Source organism: Lepidochelys kempii, chromosome 3 (genome assembly GCF_965140285.1).
Source record: "Lepidochelys kempii isolate rLepKem1 chromosome 3, rLepKem1.hap1, whole genome shotgun sequence".
Taxonomy (NCBI): Eukaryota; Metazoa; Chordata; order Testudines; family Cheloniidae; genus Lepidochelys; species Lepidochelys kempii.
This window is the reverse complement of record NC_136382.1, coordinates 166686089-166693421: the sequence shown is the minus strand read 5'-3', so window position 1 is coordinate 166693421 and position 7333 is coordinate 166686089. Positions and strand designations below refer to the sequence as shown.

Below are 7333 nucleotides of genomic sequence, written 5' to 3'. Positions count from 1 at the left end.
CCCCCCCCCCCCGCCCCAGTCTGCTAGAATTGCGGAAAGAAAAAAAAATCTAAAATCTTAGTGAATAACGGTGGGGTACCTTGGTCAGCACTCCTCACTTTGCTGAAGACTTTTCTCTATTTCCGTTTTTTGTTTTTTTGTTTTTTAAAGGTACTTTCTCTTGAAATACCCCCGCCCCCAAATCACTAAATAGCTGAGGTAGGGTGTCTCCTTTCATTTACTTATCTGTAACCGCGGTGCAGCTTTTGCTGTGCAAGTAACATCACCCAGACGAGCTTTTGCTGCTCGTTAGGTAACTGATCTGCCATGCACCGCAGGACCTGGAGTGAGTGGCAAGATTCAGAAGTAGATCAAGTGCCGCTCTTAGCTGCTGCAGCTCGCAGATGGCTCTCTCAGTGGAAGCCCCAGATTAGGTGATAAAGTCTCCTTCCCTGCAGCACTGGGTGGGGGGCTGGGGAAGGGATCCAGTTTCTCCTCCTCTTTCTCCCCCCACCCCTCTTTTTTTTTTCCCCCCCTCCCAAGTTCTCGGTTCACTGTCCCCCCTTCAATCCGAAGGAGCCTCCCGATTGGGCGCTTGGCCTGGCTCACGTCATTCAGACTGTGACGTGTAGTCTTCCTGTTTCCTTCAGCTGTGTCTTAAAGTAAATCTTGTTGTGGTGCGGAGCCCTCAGCTGAGCGAGGCTGCTCTGCTGCCGGCAGAAATAATAGACAATTACAGCCAGGGAGAGGAGTGCGGCGCAAACGAGCTCTTCCCTCCCCCCACCTCTCTCTCTCTCACACACACTCTCTCTATCTCTCTCTCCCCTGCACACTCACTCACTCATTCTCTTTCTCACACACACACTCGCCCTCCCTTGTCCAATTATAATATTCATCATCAGCAAGCTATCGGGCTCTCTCTCTCTGTTTTCCTCTCTCTTTCCACCGGCACCAAAAACAAAAAACAAACAAACAAAAAAATCACTTCCATCGCTTTTGCACTGAGTAAGTATTTCTCTCTCCCCCCCCTTCACCTCCTTCCTCTTTAAAAAAAAAAAAAAAAAAAGCTTTTCCTCCAGCACTTGCATGGGCTGGTTAGATGATACCAAATAATCCCCAGCAAAATACTGATCACCGGTGTCAAATGTGTGCTGCTTTTTCCGGGAGGGGGTGGATGTGGGGGGGGATTGCAATGACTTTGTTAAATGAATAATAACAATAATCCAATAACTAAAGGAGTAGCGATTTGTTACCCCCAACGCTTCAATGGAACCATCACTCTAGCCTGCCCAGTCCGACAGAGTAAGTGACCTGGTTGTTGTGGGGTGATATTGCTTGTCTCTTCTCTGCTTGTCTCCATTTCTGCCACCTTTGTTGACTCTTCTCGTTTTATTTTTGTGTGTGGTTGGAGGGCACTTTGCTGGGGATGGAAAATGCGGGGAGTATTTTACTTCTTTTTGTTGTACTGAGCTTCCCCTTTTTCCCTCTTCCCATCCCCCCCTTTTTAAACTCCTAGTCTGCTCCTATGAGCCTCCTCTTTGTCTTGTTTATTATAGCTGCCTTTCTTTTTGTCTGTTCCAATTTGCTTGTCATTTGCATGTCTCTACTTCTCCGTTTTTTTTGTTTGTTTTTTTTAACCCGAGCCGGGCAGGGCAGGGGCTTTTTCATGATTATTACTTTTCATTCCAAAGGGTGGGACGAATTGAGAATTGTGGAAATGTACAGAAAATGTGATCGAGCGAGCGCATGAGAATATATCATATGCAAGTTTAGGGATAAGGTTATTCGTGATCTGCAGAGGGGTTAGGGATGTGGGCACTTTTCTTTGAAAGGGGATTTTTTTTCCTGTTGCTGGAGATGTGTTGGTTTTTTGTTTTTTTTAATCTGATGACTGACCAAAACCACTTTTGCCATGTGTGTAAATTGAGTGAAAATGCACGAGGAAACGGTTCTTTCTGAATGGGTCTGTACTAGCCCTTGTAGAAGGGGGAAAGGGACAGAGGTGTGCTTTAAGTTTAGCTAAGTCTTGAAAGGGGGGAACGTTTGAAGAGTAAACCTTAAAATGTGAAGCCTTGTTTGGACAGTGGGCTTAATCGCTAGGTGTGGATTATGTGTACAGTGCGTGGAAAGCGTTTGTCTCTTTGGGGAGCTGAGAAATGGGCTTCCTGCTCAGACGGCGTTTGCTGGAGGGGGTCTTTGTAAGTTAAGAGAAAGTTAGAGTCGGTAGGGAGAGTGCAGGCTGGAATCGGGGGGAGTCTGTCTCAGGCAGAATTGCACGGCAGGTGGGGATGTGGGGACTGGAAATCTTGGCAGGAGGAGCAGAAAGGAGTCCGTGCACGTTTCCCGGTTGCAAAGCAGCCGTCGAGCACCAGTTTGCTCGAGAACTCTGCCTGTGAAGCTGGTCTGGCAGCCCCGATGGGCTCTTAAGAGGAGACGGTCGCCCCCTTCTTTCTTTTCCACAGCGAAAGGTACTGAGAGCCGCATCGAAATGCGCATGGGCAGTGCCAGACAGGTGTGTTGTGTCAAGAAAGACAGGTGCAAGTTTCTCTCGCTCACTGCAGATCCTCAGCGCAACGACTGTTACTGCGAACTTTATGAATTTATGATGCTTTGTTAGCCAGGACTGTCTGCTTCAGTGGCTAAGACCTGGGGTGTGTGGGGGGAGGGAGGAGAGGAGAGTGTTATGTTTGGTGTAAACCTTGCCCTGGGAAATCTTTAGGGGCCTGGAGAGTATTGATAAAGAGTACAGAGCAGGTTGTTTAAAGTCTGTTTCAAAAGAGGCACAGGACACATCTAAGTGATTATTTTTTGAAAGTTGGTAGTCTAACTTCATGCATCTTGTCAGCCTAGCTTCTTCTGTCTTCTGCTTTCCTTGTATTTGATATCTGTCATGTAGGCAGAGAGATCTTGGGTAATGTATTTAGGCTTTAAAAAATCCAAAGATGTCTGCCTCTAAAATGGACAGAAATCATACCTGAGACCAGAATTAAGCCGTCTGAGTTCTGCATATCTTCTCCATTTGGAGAAAGAATAGGTAGGGACGCGCCGATTAATATCTCAATAAAGCATGATTTGTCAGCCATATAAACTGTACATGGTAGGGAACGATCTTTGCAGGCTAGAGAATCCTTTGAATATTGAGTAAAAGTTGGGGAAAGTGTACTAAGCTTGGCACAGATTCCAAATGCGTACAATGGGCATTTTGTATTTCTCGCTATGAACAGTAGTGTATCTCCAATGTATTAGGGTTATGTACAGTACGTGAATATGTGTGTATACTTTCCCACAAACACTACACACATACACATTTACTACCTTATAAGAGAAGAGCTAATATTGCCTAATAGGTTAACAGAGGATTTTAGAAATATAGTAATTTAACTATTACATGTAAAAATGTCAAATGTTTGTTACTTCTGTCATCCTGACAAGGCTGACAGTATGTAAAATGAATTACACTAAGGTAGATTTCTTGCATGTAAATTTGCATGTGGCACATGTCCTTTAGGTCTTATGCTTGCAGTTTTTTTATAATCTGTTACCAAGCATATAAAGTTTACTGCCATTGACGCCCATTTCAGGGTTTATTTCACGTGCTTTTCTTCCAAAGCTTACCTCTAATAGCTAAAATATTTATAAATACTCAAAAGTAGACACTTGAGTGCTAACAGGTTACTGAGTTGAACTACAATAAAAAGATACAATATATATACTTTTGTTACCAGTTCCTTATTAAATTATGCTGCAAATCATATAGCATTCTATGAATGACGCTATCTGTATACAATTTACTTTTCTACAGGTCAAAAGCTAAGGAGGCCTTTTAATGTACATTATGATTTTTTATGATCCGTTAGCAAACTAAATAATCATAGACACAATCAGATTTGAAAGGGATGCCTTATTTGTATTTAGTTGCAGAATTAAAGAATATTGCAAGTTATATTCCTCAAATCAGGATTTATTCTATCCCTAAGTATACTGTATTGACTATTTGATTCAAACATTCTGATTTAACTGCATAATGTAATTTGGAGAAGATATCTAGGCTAGCCTGAGTTGAGTTTACAGGAGGAATCTTGTGAATCTTACAGCTTTGTGCATGCATGGATTCCATGTGGACTTTAATAATTGTTTAACTGCTCATGAAGAACATAAAACTGGTTTGTAAGGAGAACAATAGTGACATTTTTGTACCACGGGTAGGCTTGTTATCTCTTTCTCAGTTGGATAAACTGTTTATCTAAACAATGCAACCTGCAGATTCATGACCACAGGATATGTTTCTCCTCAGAACAGTGAAGGCCTGAACCAGTAAGATGCTGAGTACCACCTGAGACGTGTCAAGTAACCTCAATTCCCATGACAGTCAATGGGAGTTGAGGATGCTCAGTACTTCACAGGAGTTGCTGAGGATGGGCTGGATTGGGCCCTACATGTCCATGTTCTTAAAGGGGGATTGTATTTCTGTTTTAAGATAGACTAGCTCAGGTAGCTTCAAAGTTAATTAATTTAATTTTTTTACTTTTTGGTGTGGAGGAATCCTAATAAAGGAGCTATTAGTGCACCCAGAGTTGTTAATTATTTCTATTCTGTTTAAAATTCCTCCATAACAGCATCTCAGCTAAAGGAGATAAGGTGACCCGCTTTGTCAAGAATTCTATTTGAAAATATCCATGAAAACCATTCCAAAAGTTAGCAGAAAACCACTATTGCTAAGGAACAATTATTAATTTTACACAAAAGAATTTGTCACTTTGTACTTCTCAGTAGTGCAGTAGAGTGATTTTTAGCACCAAAACAGATTCATGATATAGAAATGTAATATGGTCTTCAGATTTATCTATCTTTTCGTGTGTGGGGGACACGACTATCTGAAATCGCTTTTATCTAACATGCCCTGGCTTATTCTGCCAAAATCATGTCCAGTATAACTCTTTTGTTTTAAAGTTTTGAATGTCCCTATTATCAAGAACATGTTCAATTTCTTAGGTGCATTGCCCTAATAAGCAGAGAACAAACTTGCAAACACCTGAGCAAAGATAGTAGTTGGCTGATAAAAAGAGAGAATGAACAATTTTCAACTTTGCAGGATGATGTTCCCCTGGAATTCCTCAGTGAGTACACTTCATATTCAGAGCTTTGGTACTGTTATTCCAGTTGGTTATTTCGTATCAATTGAGTACCAAAGGCTTTAATTGTCAGTACAGATTCCTTCACAGCTATTCAACTTTAAATAAGCTTGCCATACTTACTAAACTTTATAGAGAAGTTTTCCTGGATTAAACTATAACAGGTATCTAGTATCCAATGTATAATCTAGAATATCTATTCTATCTAATATGAATTATCAAACTAGATATTGTATAAATTATTTCTTTCTAACAACTACAGCAAAATACCTGACATCATACCCCATTCTACAGACAGTATTAATAGATTTTAGGACAATGAATCCTTGAGATGTCTGGAAAGAAAGCTGTTTGCAAATTTATGTTATATTGGTTTGTACCTAATCATGTAAATGGATATTGATTATATACATGTCTTGTGGATGTTACATTATTCAGAAATTGACCATTATTACAGATCTATTCTTAAACTTCTTGTAATGAGAATTTTTAAAGGTAGGTAGAATAATATAAAATACTCTATCAGATGGATTCAGAGAGGTGCTGCGCACCTTATTTCACATTGAAGTCCATGGAAACGGAGAATGTTCGCTATCTTGCAGGAGGTGGTCAGCACCTGACAGCATCGGGCCCCTACATAGAGCTACGTGTGTGTTTAGGGTTGATATAATGAAAAATACACTTGGCAGAGAGGAAATGTCAAAAGTGACCCACAATACAAAGTAAACCTTAATGATTTTAAATTAAAGAATTGCCTTTCCTTTTAAAAAAATTTACATAAAAATATGGCTTATAGTAGGTAATTTTCTAAATATATATTCCTGAATGGGTGTACACAGACATAACCATGTATGTAGGAAATATAGTGCTGATGAAATATGCAGACAAAGTAAGAATATTTTTTCTTTCCAGTATTAAAGTCTTCTTTTAATATCTGTGTCGCATCCAACAAACACATTCTTGCTGAATTGGATTTTGCATTCTGCTATCCATTGTGTTCTGTTTTCCTCTGGACATGAACTCATTTTGGCCCCTTTAAGCCAAGGATACGAGCCGATATAATTCAATGGATAAAGTAGAAGTATTTCTCATTATTTAGACTGAGAATAGTGCACATCTTAAGACAGAAGCCCCATAGGCTTTATTGAATACCAGGAGCAACCCAGAAATGTGTATTGCACAGGGTGAGAGAAGCACCCTCAGCCTCCAATAAGAATGGGAGAGAAAAAGGGTGCCACATTCCAGAGCACCTCCAATATGTTAAGGGAAAACTGATTTCCCTCATGGTGGTAGAAGTGAGCTGGTAAGCAGTTGTTAATGCATGGTTTGTGGGAGAGGAAAATGGAAGCTCAGGAGGAAGGATGCGTAGCGATGACCCTATGACCTGTTTCAGCCAACCTATTTCCTGAGTCACTGCCTCAAGGATACAGCAGGCCCTCTTTGTGTACGTCCTTGGTTGGGATTGGGAAAGAGAGACAGAAGCTCTGTTCAGATGCCCAGAATCCGCTAGGAAGCGCATAAAACACAAAACTTGACATTAGATTTTGATCTGAGTCTGGGAATTTATTGTTGGATTTTAATCAAGCATAATTTCACTATACACCAATGGAAGGAAAAGCACATGGTACAGTTAATTTTTTTCTCTTGGTGATGATTATTTTGAAGCTAAAATGCCTGTGGGATATTTTACATACAGAGGCAAAAACTCTTAACATTTCCTTGCTGCTATTTCATGCAGCTTGCAAATTCTTTAAAACTTTAAAGAGGAATGTAAACGTTCTCCCTGTTTCTTATTGGGCCAATATTCTCCTCTGGTGTAGATGAATGCCACCCGGTGACTTGAGTGGAGTCATCCATTCTCACCAGCAGAGAATTTGGCTTTTCATGTATGAAAATCACCTTTCAGCTCCAGTCTAACTGTCAATAAGGAGGCCTGGAATGTCAGGTCCTGTTCCTGTCCCCTTTGCAGTTAATGGGCATTTTGCCATTGACTTTGATGGAAGCAGGATGGAGTCCTTCATAAATGCCCCTCCAATCAGGACCTGATTCTGCCACGCTCACTTGCATCGAATAGAATCTTGCTATGTGAGTAATCCCATTGATTCCAGTGGAATTACTGGCAGAAGAAGACACTACTCAGCATGAGTAAGGGTTCAGAATTGGGACCACAGTGATTTGCCTTGTGACCTTTTTTGTTTTTTAATTCCATAACCTAGTTTGCT

The 7333-nt window shown here is 40.8% G+C and overlaps 1 protein-coding gene across 1 annotated transcript in view; it reads left to right on the top strand.

Annotated features, from left to right (window-relative positions):
* Nucleotides 1-665: 665 nt before the first annotated feature.
* PROX1 (prospero homeobox 1) overlaps nucleotides 666-7333 on the top strand; it is a 53727-nt gene continuing 47059 nt past the window's right edge. The window contains exon 1 of the mRNA XM_073338923.2: nucleotides 666-984. The gene's annotated coding sequence lies outside the window, so the exon portion shown is untranslated. The remainder of the gene's footprint in view (nucleotides 985-7333) is intronic.